The 13,787-nt window shown below is 38.0% G+C and overlaps 2 pseudogenes; one reads left to right on the top strand and one right to left on the bottom strand.

Annotated features, from left to right (window-relative positions):
- Positions 1-10,583: 10,583 nt before the first annotated feature.
- LOC149152461 (soluble starch synthase 3, chloroplastic/amyloplastic pseudogene) lies at positions 10,584-11,281 on the bottom strand (annotated as a pseudogene).
- Positions 11,282-12,662: 1,381 nt separating this feature from the next.
- LOC149152460 (soluble starch synthase 3, chloroplastic/amyloplastic pseudogene) lies at positions 12,663-13,049 on the top strand (annotated as a pseudogene).
- The last annotated feature ends 738 nt before the right edge of the window (positions 13,050-13,787 follow it).

Genomic DNA, 13,787 nt, shown 5'->3' with positions numbered 1-13,787 from the left:
GACAACCATGGAGTTTTCTTAAATTTTTCTTCTGACTCCCAAAAATTGAAAAACGCCGAGTTTCTCCTATACTGGACTCGTTAAAGTTTAACAGTAAAGGACTTGTTCAATTTCAAACAGGAATGGACTACTCCTTCTTAGGATTCGAATTTTAAACTAATTTGGACTCATCCGAAGGATGAGCTTATAACCAAGCAAATGTTATCCTCCTCAAGCTTGCCAAAAATAAAGAGGTACTTGCCAGAAATGGTGGGGGAAAAGAGAGAAAAATGAATCTGTTTGTTATACTTTGTGTCTCAGAAAAGCATTTAACCACTCTTGAACATGATACTTTTTGTTCACCTGGATTGGGAAATCCTTTGCCTAACAGTTAATCAAACCATATTGAAAGTATTTAGCCGGTTTCTGGGTATTAGCTTTCGGTCAATTGTCACCAAACCATCTGCGGTGTCGTTATGTGTTCAAGAGGTCAGTGCAAATAAAACATTCATCTGAAAAATATCTGTCATCCATCTTGACCATCCCTGAGTTAGTCCTTGCAAATATATCTCTTCAAACTTGATCTATGATTGCGTGTTGTGGGCTTGCCTACGACGGATCGCTTTCTATCGACTTTAGCTCATTATCTAGAAAGATGATCTAGAAATCGTCAGTACCTTGGAATCTGCATGCCTCAATGGCAAGTTTCTCGCCTTTGATGATAGGTTGCATCATTGACCTTCGATCAAAAGATTCCATGACATGTTCGACATCAACTCATCTATTCACATTTCATGGATTGTACTGAGTACTTTGAGAGCCATTGGCATTACTGGTGGTTTCTCTCACACTTGTTAACAATTTACATCATTGACTGGTAATCAAGTGGTTTCTACCATGTTCGACTTCGATACATTCATTCACATGGATAGAATCGTACTAGTTCGAGAAGCGGAAATCAAGACCTTGGATCTAGTTTCCACCATCCATGCTGTGAGGAATTTTTTTATTCATTATACAGTGGACTATTCATAAACAGATGGCTACACCCATACTGTGTCTACATATGTCTATACTTGTGATGTATTACAACATCATTCCTATATCAGAGCAGTTTATTTAGTTTTCTAGTCAGTTTTGATCTGAGTATGGGAATGCCTACCTCTGCGATGATATGTTCACATATATATATTTTGTATTTAATGTTTTTTACAGGTTCCAACCAGGGTGTCCATAGGATGATCCTTGAAATGATAAAGTACTTCAATCTTCTTAGATGACAAATACTATCCTCATCTATTACAGACTTTGCACTTTAGGGGGCAATCTATTTCACAAAATATTGTCACCATGACATGCTGCAGTCAGTGTGACTCTATCACCGCTCATACTTTCCTCCTATGCAAGTCTTAAACCTCAGCGCTTCATGACAAGCCTTCAAAAATGAGAGAAAGTCCTTGAAAGTCTCTAAAACTCTAGTTCTGCACTTTCTCTTAGCATTACCTGCGGTCCCGCACCCACTGGTCATGTCCCCTGTGGACCTGCCCGCTCTGTTTCTATGTAATGGGTGCAGACCCCTGTAAAAGTAAAAAAAGCACAAGTACATTCTTAAAAACTCACTTTGGGTTATTTCTGGAAGCTTCTAGAGGGAATCTTGAGGTGGCAAGTTCACTCCTTCGATGTTCATGCATCCCATAACTAAAGGAGCTAACCCCTTGATTTGAGGAGCTTATCCCTTTGAAGGAGGACTCTATCCCTTCATAGGTGCACCTATAACTTCCTTCCTCTACACTATAAAATGAGGCATTGGGCTGGTTACTGAGGAGGTTGAAAGCTGAAGATTTTTGAGGTGAAATGTTGTTGGAACTTAGTCTTCCTAATTGAGCTTTTGTGAGGAAAGATTACATACCTTTTTGATCTCATTTGGAGGAGTGCAAGGCTTGTCTAAGTAGAGGAGATTCCTGTTTCAGACCTTGGGAGGAGCTTGTACAACATCAAGGCACCAAAAATTGTAAATTTATTATATTTTCAAAGTTAATACAATCAAGTTTATTTTTCTCAATAAGTTGCGTTTTATGGTTTATTTCATGGATTACATGATCACCATGATGAATATTGTATTAGCTATGCAGGTGTTATTTGATGTGTGCTTGTTTGTGATTGCAGGTTCTTAAAAGGAAACTCTTTCAGACAGTCAAAGCATGGCTGCCACAAACTAGAGTTGGACTTAAGGTAGGGTCTAAAACACCTCTTAGTTTTTATTAATGAATCACAGTATATTTAGAGAAAGGTAGATTTGATTGTCCTGTTAGTTGCTAGATATATTTTGATACTAGGGAGATCGGTTCTGTCCGCAAGAATGATTTATCCGACTGACAATGACTAGAGAAGCACGAAATCAAAGGAATGTGATAGGGATCATGAAATGGACCTACAATAACTTTTCTCTTATTGAAAATGAAATAGAATGCTATATCTGCAATAACTTCGATCATGAAGAATCAGAATGCAAGAGTAAATTTCAGTAAACATCTCAGAAGGAGAAAACTTCACTAAGTCCCAAAATATGGAGAAAGAAAGAACCACAAACAGAAAGGTGTGGTATAGCCTTGTATGCAGAAGGACAAGAAATGTGATACATCGACAGTGGATGCTCAAAAAACATGACATGTGACAAAGAAAAGCTTCAGTCATATAATGCCTTAGAAAAGGAAAAGAAGGTCTCATTTGGAAATGACACTCCTGTTGTCATAAAAGGTAAAGGTTTTGTTCTCTTAAAAGAAAAATTTAAAGCTAGGAATGTTATGTATGTTGATGATCTAAAGCATAACCTATTGAGTGTCAGTCAAATGTTTGATCAAGGAAATGAAGTAGTATTTCGATCAAATGAATGTGTTGTTCGTGAGATTGATAGAGGAGAAACCATGATCAAAGGTATAAGAACTACAAACAACTTATATATACTCAAGGGAGGACAATAACAGTGCTATCTAAGAAAAAATGATGAACACTAGCTATGGCATTGGGGCATCCAAGCTTCTCTCAAATAAGAAAAGCATACAGATTCTAGGTTGTTCGTGATCTTCCTGTTATCAGCATCCCAAAAAATAAAATATGCAAATCATGTCAATTTGGTAAGCAAACTAGAGCATACTTCCCTGAAAAGGAAGGATCGGCTAGTAAGCCTCTTAAACTTGTTCATACTGATTTATGTGGACCATCAAGGAAAAATTCACCTCGTGGAGAAGAATACTTTATATTTTTCATTGATTATTTTTCCAGAATGTGTTGGATAGGAATTCTAAAGCATAAATATGAAGCATTTGAAAAATTCAAAGCCTTCAGATCATTGGTTGAAAATGAATCAAATCACAAAATCAAATGCCTCAGATCTGATTGAGGAGGGGATTTTACCTTGGATGAATTCTTTGACTTTTTTGAAGAACATGGAATAAAAAGGCAATTCTCCACTACAAGGACTCCTCAGCAAAATGGAGTGGTAGAAAGGATGAAAAAAATTGTTCAACAAATGGCTCGTGTTATGCTAGATGAGTCTGGAACTCCTGCAACCTTTTGGGGTGAAGCTGCATTCGATGCCATCACTATTCTCAACCAAGCAAATGTTGGAGTAAACAACACTCAAAATCCACATGAACTTTGGTATGGTAAGACTCCTACTGTAAAATACTTCAAATTTTTTGGAAGCAAATGTTACATCAAAAGGACTAATGAAAAACTTGGTAAGTTGGAACCCAGAGAAGATGAAGGCATTCTCCTTGGTTTCTCTTCCTGAGGTAAAGGATATAAATGTTATAATAAAAGACTTGGGAAAATTATTGAAAGTGTTGATGTTTTGGTTGATGAAGCATGCAAAAATCCAAAGCAAGTAGACACCAAAGATTGTAAAGAAGATGAGGATTATCCTCCCACATCAAATTAGAATAATTCTGAAGAAGAAACTAATTAAGCACCAGAAGAACAAATAACGGTACAAGAAAAGACTCCATCCAGGTATGTTCAGAAAAATCATCCAAAGACTCAAATTTTGGGATAGAAAGAGGCAGTGTGCAGACAAGAAGAACTATTACAGAAGCTTCAAGCAATCTAGCATTGCTTTCCTCCACTAAACCTCAAAATGTAAATGAAGCATGCAAAGATGAATGTTGGGTCAAGGCCATGAATGAAGAACTTGAGAAAATTGAAAAGAATAATACTTGGAAATTAGTTCCTAGACCTCATGATAAGAATATCATAGGAACTAAATGGATATTCAAAAACAAGCTGAATGAAAATGGAGAAGTTATTAGAAACAAGGCCAGACTTGTTTGTAAAGGATATGCTCAATAAGAAGGTATAGATTTTGAAGAAAATTTTTCACATGCTGCTAGACTTGAAGCCATAAGAATGTTCCTTTCCCTTTCTAGTTTTCAGAAATTCAAAGTATACCAAACGGATGTAAAATCTATCTTTCTTAATGGAGACTTAGAAGAAGAAGTCTATATTGAGCAACCAGATGGATTCATTCTTGGAAATGATGCAATACTTGTATGCAGACTAAGAAAAGCTCTCTATGGTCTAAAACAAGCTCCAAGGGAATGGTATTACCATCTTGACAAATATCTCTATCAACAAGGTTTTTCAAAAGGATCAACTGATAACAATCTATATACAAATATTGACAATAATAAATTGCTAATACTTGTTGTGTATGCTGATGATATCATTTTTGGTAGCAATGAAGAAGCCATGAGTCGAAATTTTGCCTCGATAATGCAGCAGGAATTTGAAATGTCCCTGCTTGGTGAGCTTACATATTTTCTTGGTCTACAAGTTCAACAAAATAAAGATGGTACTTTTTTGTCACAAACCAAATATCTCAAATAGATATTGAAAAAATACGGCATGGAAGATTCTAAACCAGTCTGTACCCCAATGGTAATAGGATATAGTCTCAATTCAAATGATGAATCAGCAATAGTACATCAACCAACCTACAGATCCATGATTAGAAGTCTGCTTTATCTAACAGGTACCCAACCAGACATCATGCATGCAATATGAATAGTTGGAAGATTCCAAGAAAATCCAAAGGAATCACACCTTCAGGCAGTCAAAATGATTTTCAAATATCTTCAAGGGACACAGAATTTTGGTTTATGGTATCATAGAGATACAAATCTTACACTTCATGCATATACAGATGTATATTGGGCAGGAAGCATTGATGACAGAAAAAAGCACTAGTGGTGGTGCATTCTATATGGGTTCCATATTGGTGTCTTGATTCAGCAAGAAACAAAGTTCAATTGCATTATCTACAGCTGAAGCAGAATATGTGGCTACTGCATCTTGCTACACACAACTCCTATGGATGATGCAAACGTTGCAAGACATTCAGATCACATGTACTCCACCCATCCCCATTCTATGTAATAATACAAGTGCCATCAGTATTTCAAAGAATCTAGTCATGCATTCCAAGACCAAGCACATACCCATCAAATATCATTTTCTACGTGAACAAGTGCTTGAAGAAAAGGTCAAATTGGAGTATGTTCCCTCCAAAGAACAGGTTGCTAATATATTCACCAAATCACTGCCTAGAGAGACATTTGAATATCTCAGAAAGAAGCTGGGAGTAGCTGATGTATCATCCTGTTATTAAAAATTATCTGTTTCAGAGAAAGGTGGTTAGACGCGAGTTTCATGAAGCGCAATCACGTACATACACTGGTTTTTGTGAATACAATCGTGTATATGTTGGTTTGAGGAAAAGCAATGGGCTAGACTCAGGATGAAAGGAGTCTGATATGGTTAAGTGAATTATCTTCTCTGCTTGATGATGGTTACAGTATGTGGATGGCATGTGGAAATATGTTGGCTCTCATAAGTTGTTGATAACTTGATGTATATCTGATTGATGAAGATGCCTTGATAACTCTTCTACTATATGAAATGATCAGATTTGACAATGATCATCTTGCACAGGTTCAGGGGGAGCATATACTTCTAATAATGCATTGTTGGCATTATCTTAGAAGATCTTGGTACAAAATCACACAATTGTTTTTTATTTAGGTGGATGAGTCAAACTTGGTATATCCCCACTTGGTTGGGAGATGGATGTACGTATAAGTCATTGGTGATAGGAAGGTCATTTATGATGTATGTATAGAGTCATGTTCTTCTTTTAGAACATCTTTTTGCAGACCTTGCTTATATTTAGGGGGAGCATGGACTCGATCATGGAGCTCAATCAGCACACTTCAGTGTATCAAAGAATTCAGCATGTACTCAAGGGGAGCATAACCCTTTGCCCTTGATGACAAAGGGGGAGAGTGACTTGGGGTTGCCATCAAGTCCAAAGGGGGAGATTGTTGGCATTATGACACAGGTGTTGTTCTTGATGGAAACTCACTCAGATGACAGATCACAGTTCAGACTCTCAGAATGAAGGAAGGAGAGGTATACGTAGGTTCCCCACTGACCAAGCCACGTGTACACGCAGGTTAGCAGACCAAAAGGAGTGTATAACATACACACGCACTTTCACAGAAGGAAAGGCACGTACATGTTGGAAAACTAAGTTTTGGTCCGTGGTATTTGTTCCATGGTATTTTGATCCATGGTATTGGTCCAAAGTATCTGGTCCAAAGTGTTGACCCCAGGTATTTGGTCCAAGGTATTGGTCCTAAGTGGTTTTTGGTCCATGGTATTGAGTAAGGCCTAAGGCTATAAAAGGAGGAGAAGATCATTAGGAAAAGTTACTCAAGTATTGAATATCTGATGAAGAGCAAGATCTAGTATATAGGTTATTGGGTTATGGTGCATAGTTGGATCTAAACCAAGGATGAACCTTAGCGCTTGATAAAGGATAAAATCTAATGATGGGTCAAGATCTTAAGGCTTGAAGTGAAGTATCTTTATGTGATTTGATCATTTACCTGGATAACTAGCACATGTTGTAGTCTGTAAATATGATGATCTAGGTATAACTGAAGTCTAAAATTGTTGTAAAGTTTAAATAATCATTTACAGATATGTACAGAGGTTCACTTTAGAGAAGACGCGTATACATGCTAGTTCTGCATATCGAAACAGCGTATACATCTTAAATTTGATTTGCATATTTGTACGCAGCTTCGTATTGAGAAAATTGCGTATGCACACAGGTTCAACACATTGAAGTAGTGGATAACTCATAAAATATGTTTTAGCTGTTGTTGTTTGCTATTGCAGTGTTCTGGGTTCTTGTTACTATATTCTGGTTATAGTATTTTGAAAGATCATATTGAAGGGTTGTCAAAGTGATTGGTTGATTCCGTTGTGGTTGGTGCAAAGGAGATTGGTTGATTTGATGATTGAATGATGCTATTAATGGATCCAGTCTGAAAATTTATGAAATGTGGTCCCTGGAAGAAAATAGAAGGTTTTAGCCTTCTGTAGGCCGACACCTACGTACTAGTAGACATATCAGCTACTACAAGAGCTAGGGGGTTGTAGCTCCCTTCTCGGAGAAGCTAGAGAATGAGAGAAAGTTGTAGCCTTCTACAGGTAGAAGCCTGTATACTGGTATAAGGTTGGACCAGTAAAAAAATTGTAAAAAGAAGTTTCTAATTTAAAAAGAAGATAGAGACAATTGCAGCACGTGGTTTACACCCACATTGGGTTTCCACCTTATATCATGTGTCCATGTGTGTGACTGTCTATTCTGTTTTCAATGCACCTGGTTACTGTTTATATGGTTCTGATGCATTGATTAAAGATCAACATATAATGAATTAATTGAATCATAAGTTTCTAGGATATATGCTAGTTTCCTTAAACACAGTTGCGTATACACGCAAGTTACATTAACTGAAGTAGCATATATGAATCTGATTATGGAAATGAAAAATTATTGACTTGTTAATACTGATTCACCCCCCCTCTCAGTGTTATTTCCAACAAGCTCAGTAAGGTTCTTCAAGTTCCCAGGCTGTGTTGACTAACCCTTTTCTCCAAGGGCCAGAAATACTTGGTGACACTAATGCTAGTACTGGAACCCCCAAAAGTGGAAATGAAGAAGGGGAATCTACATCGAATGTCTATATGATGAGGTCTCATGTTTATGTTGCTACAATATCGCATAATTATGGTGGGTCAAAACCTTCTAAGGCCAAGGTTGCTTCTGATATCCCAAAGCCACTCCATATTGAGAGGCTCGTAGTTGAGCCTATACCTTGGATGCCGAAAGGATCTACAAAAATGTTTGATTGTTAATCCCAATTCTAGGGCTTCTTAGAAATATTATATTATTGAAGATTTGGCTCAGAGACCCTATGTGATGCCAGTTGTTATCACAAAATCAGGTACTGAAGGCTGCCAATCAGCAAGACTCTGTGTAACTATTTCAAACTAGGCTTTAGACTAAGGTTTAGCCTCCTTAGTCAGAGAGGGCTCTCTCACAGATTATGAATATGGACTAATGACAAGGAAAGATGGCTAACTCTTTAAAAAATACATGAAAATAAGCTGGCTGGACAAATATCAAATTGATTTCCATTGGGCTTATGGAGTCTCACATATCTCAGCAAACAACAACACCATCCTTTCATAGAAATCAGGGCACTTTACATCTAATGTTCAAACATGACTTACATAAAACACAGCTTGCAAAGCATACAGGAAGTTAGAGCAGGATACATGAATTCTGAGTGATTATGCTGTAACAAAACTGTAAGAGAACACTAAAGAGAATAAACCATCACACATCTGAACAATAAGACATATTGTGAATCCTGAGAAGAAATAACAGTCATTTGTATTACTGAGCTCTGCTATACATAAACCAAATAGTCTTCTCTTTTTTATCAAAATCTCCAACCCTTATTACATTCATCTTTCAGCTCTATATAGAATGCTTACTCTACCTGATTCGAGCTCCCTCCTTCAGCGTGAGGGGAGCTCAATAATTACCTATGATGACACCTACTAACTTTTAACTAACTAATAATTATAGCTGACTACAAATTGATAGCTCTAAAGTCCTAAAGCAATTAGGATTCTAATTCGACATCATGCTGGAAATAGCATTTATTATAATCAAGATGATTCTCCTACGAGAAAAAGGATAAAACAGGCTCATTCTCTGACAAGTGGTCTCTTTTAGTTTGGCTGTGATAGGTGTTTGTAGTTGCTTGCTGACCTTTAATGTAACATGTTTTCCAATACCCTGAATTATAGGAAACTGCTCCTGTTTGTCGGTCCTTGGCTTCCACCACTCTTCGAAAATGTAGCAGCATGTCCCCAGCTCTTTAATAGCCCAATAATATAGGGCATCACCATGTTTCGGATATGCTGGAAGCTTCTTTGATGGACAGGTGTGCCAACCAACTTCTCGTATGCAGCTCCCTCAAAACCCTGATCACCGAGAATAAAGTGGCTTTATAACTAAAATTCTTAAACCTAGGTTAAAAGATTTCACCTTTTGTTAAAAGTACACCTGGCATATGTTGAATGGCTGTAGCAGCTTTCTTTGATCCCTTTCATGTCACTGAGGTGTTCCCTTTGCAAATTTCTGATTCTTCTTTCAAACTGTTTGCCTGCGTTTTAAAAACAACACCTACAGCAGTTTCGCAATTTCGTAGCGCGCTACGAAACTGCGAAACTGTTTTAAACAATTTCCATTTCCCTTGAGATTTTTACTGCTCTGCCACCTCTCGCGCAGCCGATTCTCAATAAGTGTCTGATGTGTCTTTGTTTGATCCCAGCTCAATATCTGGAAGTGATCTGCTTCCAATGTATCAACAGTTACAATCTGGCTGGAGCTGGAAGCCTGACTGCTCGAAAGTGAACCATCTTCAACCTTGATAAATGAGCCTATATCTAGCTCCACATTCAGGGTATTTTCATTTTTTAACCCACCCGAGCCAACAGAATCATGAGTTATCAATGAAATCTCTTTCTGTGTTCAAAAGCTTCTCAATAATAGGCTGACCAAAGCTCTTCATTTGCTCCAAAATACCGTTGCTCATAAGGAAAGCCAGGAAAACAATATTCTGTGTTACATTTTGTAATTTTTTAGGAACTAAAGGTTTTATCCAATCATGAACTGCATTGTCCGAAACACGGATGACTTCTACAACAGCGTGCTGTTGCTTCCAAATTGAAGAAAAAGCTGCTCACCTGAAACTACTGAGCGTTTCCTTATAGATTCATCCTTTTCAAAATTCTGGACATGAATTATCTTGAGCCTCTGAATTCGTTTCAATCTACAAGAAGTGATTGAGACAGAAACCGACATAGATCCGAGAAGGTTATGCTCTTCAACGCACACAATAACATCATCGCACAAATCCACTACATAACGTATGAAATTGCAAGAAACCTGTTTCCTTGATGCATCTTTGAGATGACTACCTTGATGCTAATAGAAAACAATTATGCGCCGCTTCAAAAGACCAACATACAAACCTGGTTCGAATTTGTCTTCCTTCATTTGCGCATGAACGGAATGATCTATAACACCCATCTCCTTCAATATTCCACTCATCGTTCGCTTGTCCCCATAGAAGCCAATTGTCGGCAAAGATTGTTAATTCAAGGAGTTGAAACTGATTCCGTTACAGGGATGAAGAATTAGGTACAATTCCATTACAAAGACGAAGAACCTGCTCTTCTGGAAGATTAACCTTCTCTACAGAGCTCAAATCATGCTTGTTAGATACAATTTTCATAACTTGAAAGAGAGAGACCTCCGAATCCTTGCTGTAATCAAGACAATCGTATTTTGGGCAAATGATCTCAGCATTATGTCCCAATTCTTGAACTGCACGAGAAAGACTTGTAACCACATCTGCCAGTCTTCCAACCTTTGCAACAGGTGCCATTTCCATTTCTATTGTCATACAATCCACCATGTTCATCGCCTCTTTCAGAGAAAAACAAAATCCATCATATATGCATCTAGTGGCACTTTAACAGTTGCCTTCACATGGGAACCATTATCTGCCGGGATCATTCGCTGTGGTGGAAGAACACCAAGTCGATGAGTCCATCGATTGAAAGAGCACCGAAACCATACTTTAGATTTACCATTCAAAACTGTATTAGATGGGTTGTAAAAGACTGTAACAGAGTTCCCAGCTTCAACTTTACTAGGTTCGGTGTAGAATATATGCTTTTGTGACTGTCGAAATAATGTCATTGTTTTCTCCTTCCTTTCTGCTTTTAAAAGTTCCAATTTCTTAGCCTTCTTGTGAACAGCTTCCTCTCCTACATGAACTTTGAGGCTTCGAGATTCAGAATTGATAACAAGCATACACGCAGGAGCTTGAGAGCATGCCACCTGTAAAATACATCCACCGCAGAGCTATTTTGCATGACAGTTGCTATGGATTAGGACAAATCCCCAATTTCGTAGCGCGCTACGAAACCACCTAAACATGTAGCGCTGCGAAACCGCTAAAAGGATTCATGTGCTTATTTGTAGACATTTAGCATTGAAATTTTGTCAGTGATAACAGTGGCTCCACTTGGGATAGTGTGCCCTTGTGGTACACTAAGAACTTGCAGGTCCAATGCCTTATTCATTTATGACAACAGAAATTTTCTTGACAAGCATGACTGTAGGAGAAAGAAAGCTACATCTACTGAAAAATTCTCAGTTGACCTTGAGCTTATTTGCATTTACCTACCTACCTACCCTAACAATTTCAACTTCTTTCTGCTCAACCAATATGAAATTTCCAATGTAGCCAATCCTCTGTTTTATCTGACATTTGATTTCTTTGACTGCATCGGAGTTCAGAGCCAATATGATAGTGTGATTACCGTTGCCACTGAAATTGTCTCTGATCTTTATAGGAAAACTGAAAAACTTGAGAGTAAAACTCTTCCATGTAATCAGCTACAGGATCCCAGAATACATGATCAGCTTGATTTTTCTTGTAACTTTCCGGCTATGCAAACTGATCTTCAACAGCAGTGTGCATTTCCTCAGGCGTAAAAGAGAAAGGAAACAATACTCTCTCCTTATGTTCTGCCATAGAAAGCTTCTGAAAATAATGATCATGATAACACTCTTCATTTTCAGGCCACTGATTCTCAACCACACAAGACCCCTTTGATGTGCTATCCACTTTTCTATTTGACAAGCTATCCAACTGCTTTTCTGAATCATTCCAACAAACAATGGAATTTTCCTCACTATTATGATTATTATTTGAAGAAAGCTGCTGCAAGGAATTACAAAATTGAACAAGATTTTCCTCTGCCTGAGGGTCATAAAAGCTATCTCCCACTTCTTCTTGTTGTTTGCAGTCGATTTCATCTTCAGAATACTGCTGCATCTCTTCATTCATATCAAGGGATGAAACACGGTTTTCACAAGTGAACCCCTGCTGCTCCTCATGCTGCGTTTCATGGGATGATATACTTTCTCCTTGGTGCTGAAATGCATTGTTATGGAGAGCCTCTAAAATTTCTTCATCCATAACTGTTATCACTGACAAAATTTCAATGCTAAATGTCTGCAAATAAGCACACGAATCCTTTTAGCGGTTTCGCAGCGCTACATGTTTAGGTGGTTTCGTAGCGCGCTACGAAATTGGGGATTTGTCCTAATCCATAGCAACTGTCATGCAAAATAGCTCTGCGATGGATGTATTTTACAGGTGGCATGCTCTCAAGCTCCTGCGTGTATGCTTGTTATCAATTCTGAATCTCGAAGCCTCAAAGTTCATGTAGGAGAGGAAGCTGTTCGCAAGAAGGCTGAGAAATTGGAACTTTTAAAAGCAGAAAGGAAGGAGAAAACAATGACATTATTTCGACAGTCACAAAAGCATATATTCTACACCGAACCTAGTAAAGTTGAAGCTGGGAACTCTGTTACAGTCTTTTACAACCCATCTAATACAGTTTTGAATGGTAAATCTGAAGTATGGTTTCGGTGCTCTTTCAATCGATGGACTCATCGACTTGGTGTTCTTCCACCACAGCAAATGATCCCAGCAGATAATGGTTCCCATGTGAAGGCAACTGTTAAAGTGACACTAGATGCATATATGATGGATTTTGTTTTTCTCTGAAAGAGGCGATGAACAGGGTGGATTGCATGACAATAGAAATGGAAATGGCACCTGTTGCAAAGGTTGGAAGACTGGCAGATGTGGTTACAAGTCTTTCTCGTGCAGTTCAAGAATTGGGACATAATGCTGAGATCATTTGCCCAAAATATGATTGTCTTGATTACAACAAGGATTCGGAGGTCTCTCTCTTTCAAGTTATGAAAATTGTATCTAACAAGCATGATTTGAGCTCTGTAGAGAAGGTTGATCTTCCAGAAGAGCAGGTTCTTTGTCTCTGTAACGGAATTGTACCTAATTCTTCGTCCCTGTAACGGAATCAGTTTCAACTCCTTGAATTAACAATCTTTGCCGACAATTGGCTTCTATGGGGACAAGCGAACGATGAGTGGAATATTGAAGGAGATGGGTGTTATAGATCATTCCGTTCATGCGCAAATGAAGGAAGACAAATGCGAACCAGGTTTGTATGTTGGTCTTTTGAAGCGGCGCATAATTGTTTTCTATTAGCATCAAGGTAGTCATCTCAAAGATGCATCAAGGAAACAGGTTTCTTGCAATTTCATACGTTATGTAGTGGATTTGTACGATGATGTTATTGTGTGCGTTGAAGAGCATAACCTTCTGGGATCTATGTCGGTTTCTGTCTCAATCACTTCTTGTAGATTGAAACGAATTCAGAGGCTCAAGATAATTCATGTCCAGAATTTTGAAAAGGATGAATCTATAAGGAAACGCTCA

Source organism: Pinus tabuliformis, chromosome 9, assembly GCF_031772625.1.
Source record: "Pinus tabuliformis cultivar Carrire ecotype Pingquan chromosome 9, CPIR1, whole genome shotgun sequence".
In the NCBI taxonomy this organism is placed as follows: Eukaryota; Viridiplantae; Streptophyta; class Pinopsida; order Pinales; family Pinaceae; genus Pinus; species Pinus tabuliformis.
Note: the sequence above shows the minus strand (reverse complement) of the source record. Positions and strands in the feature narration are given on the sequence as shown.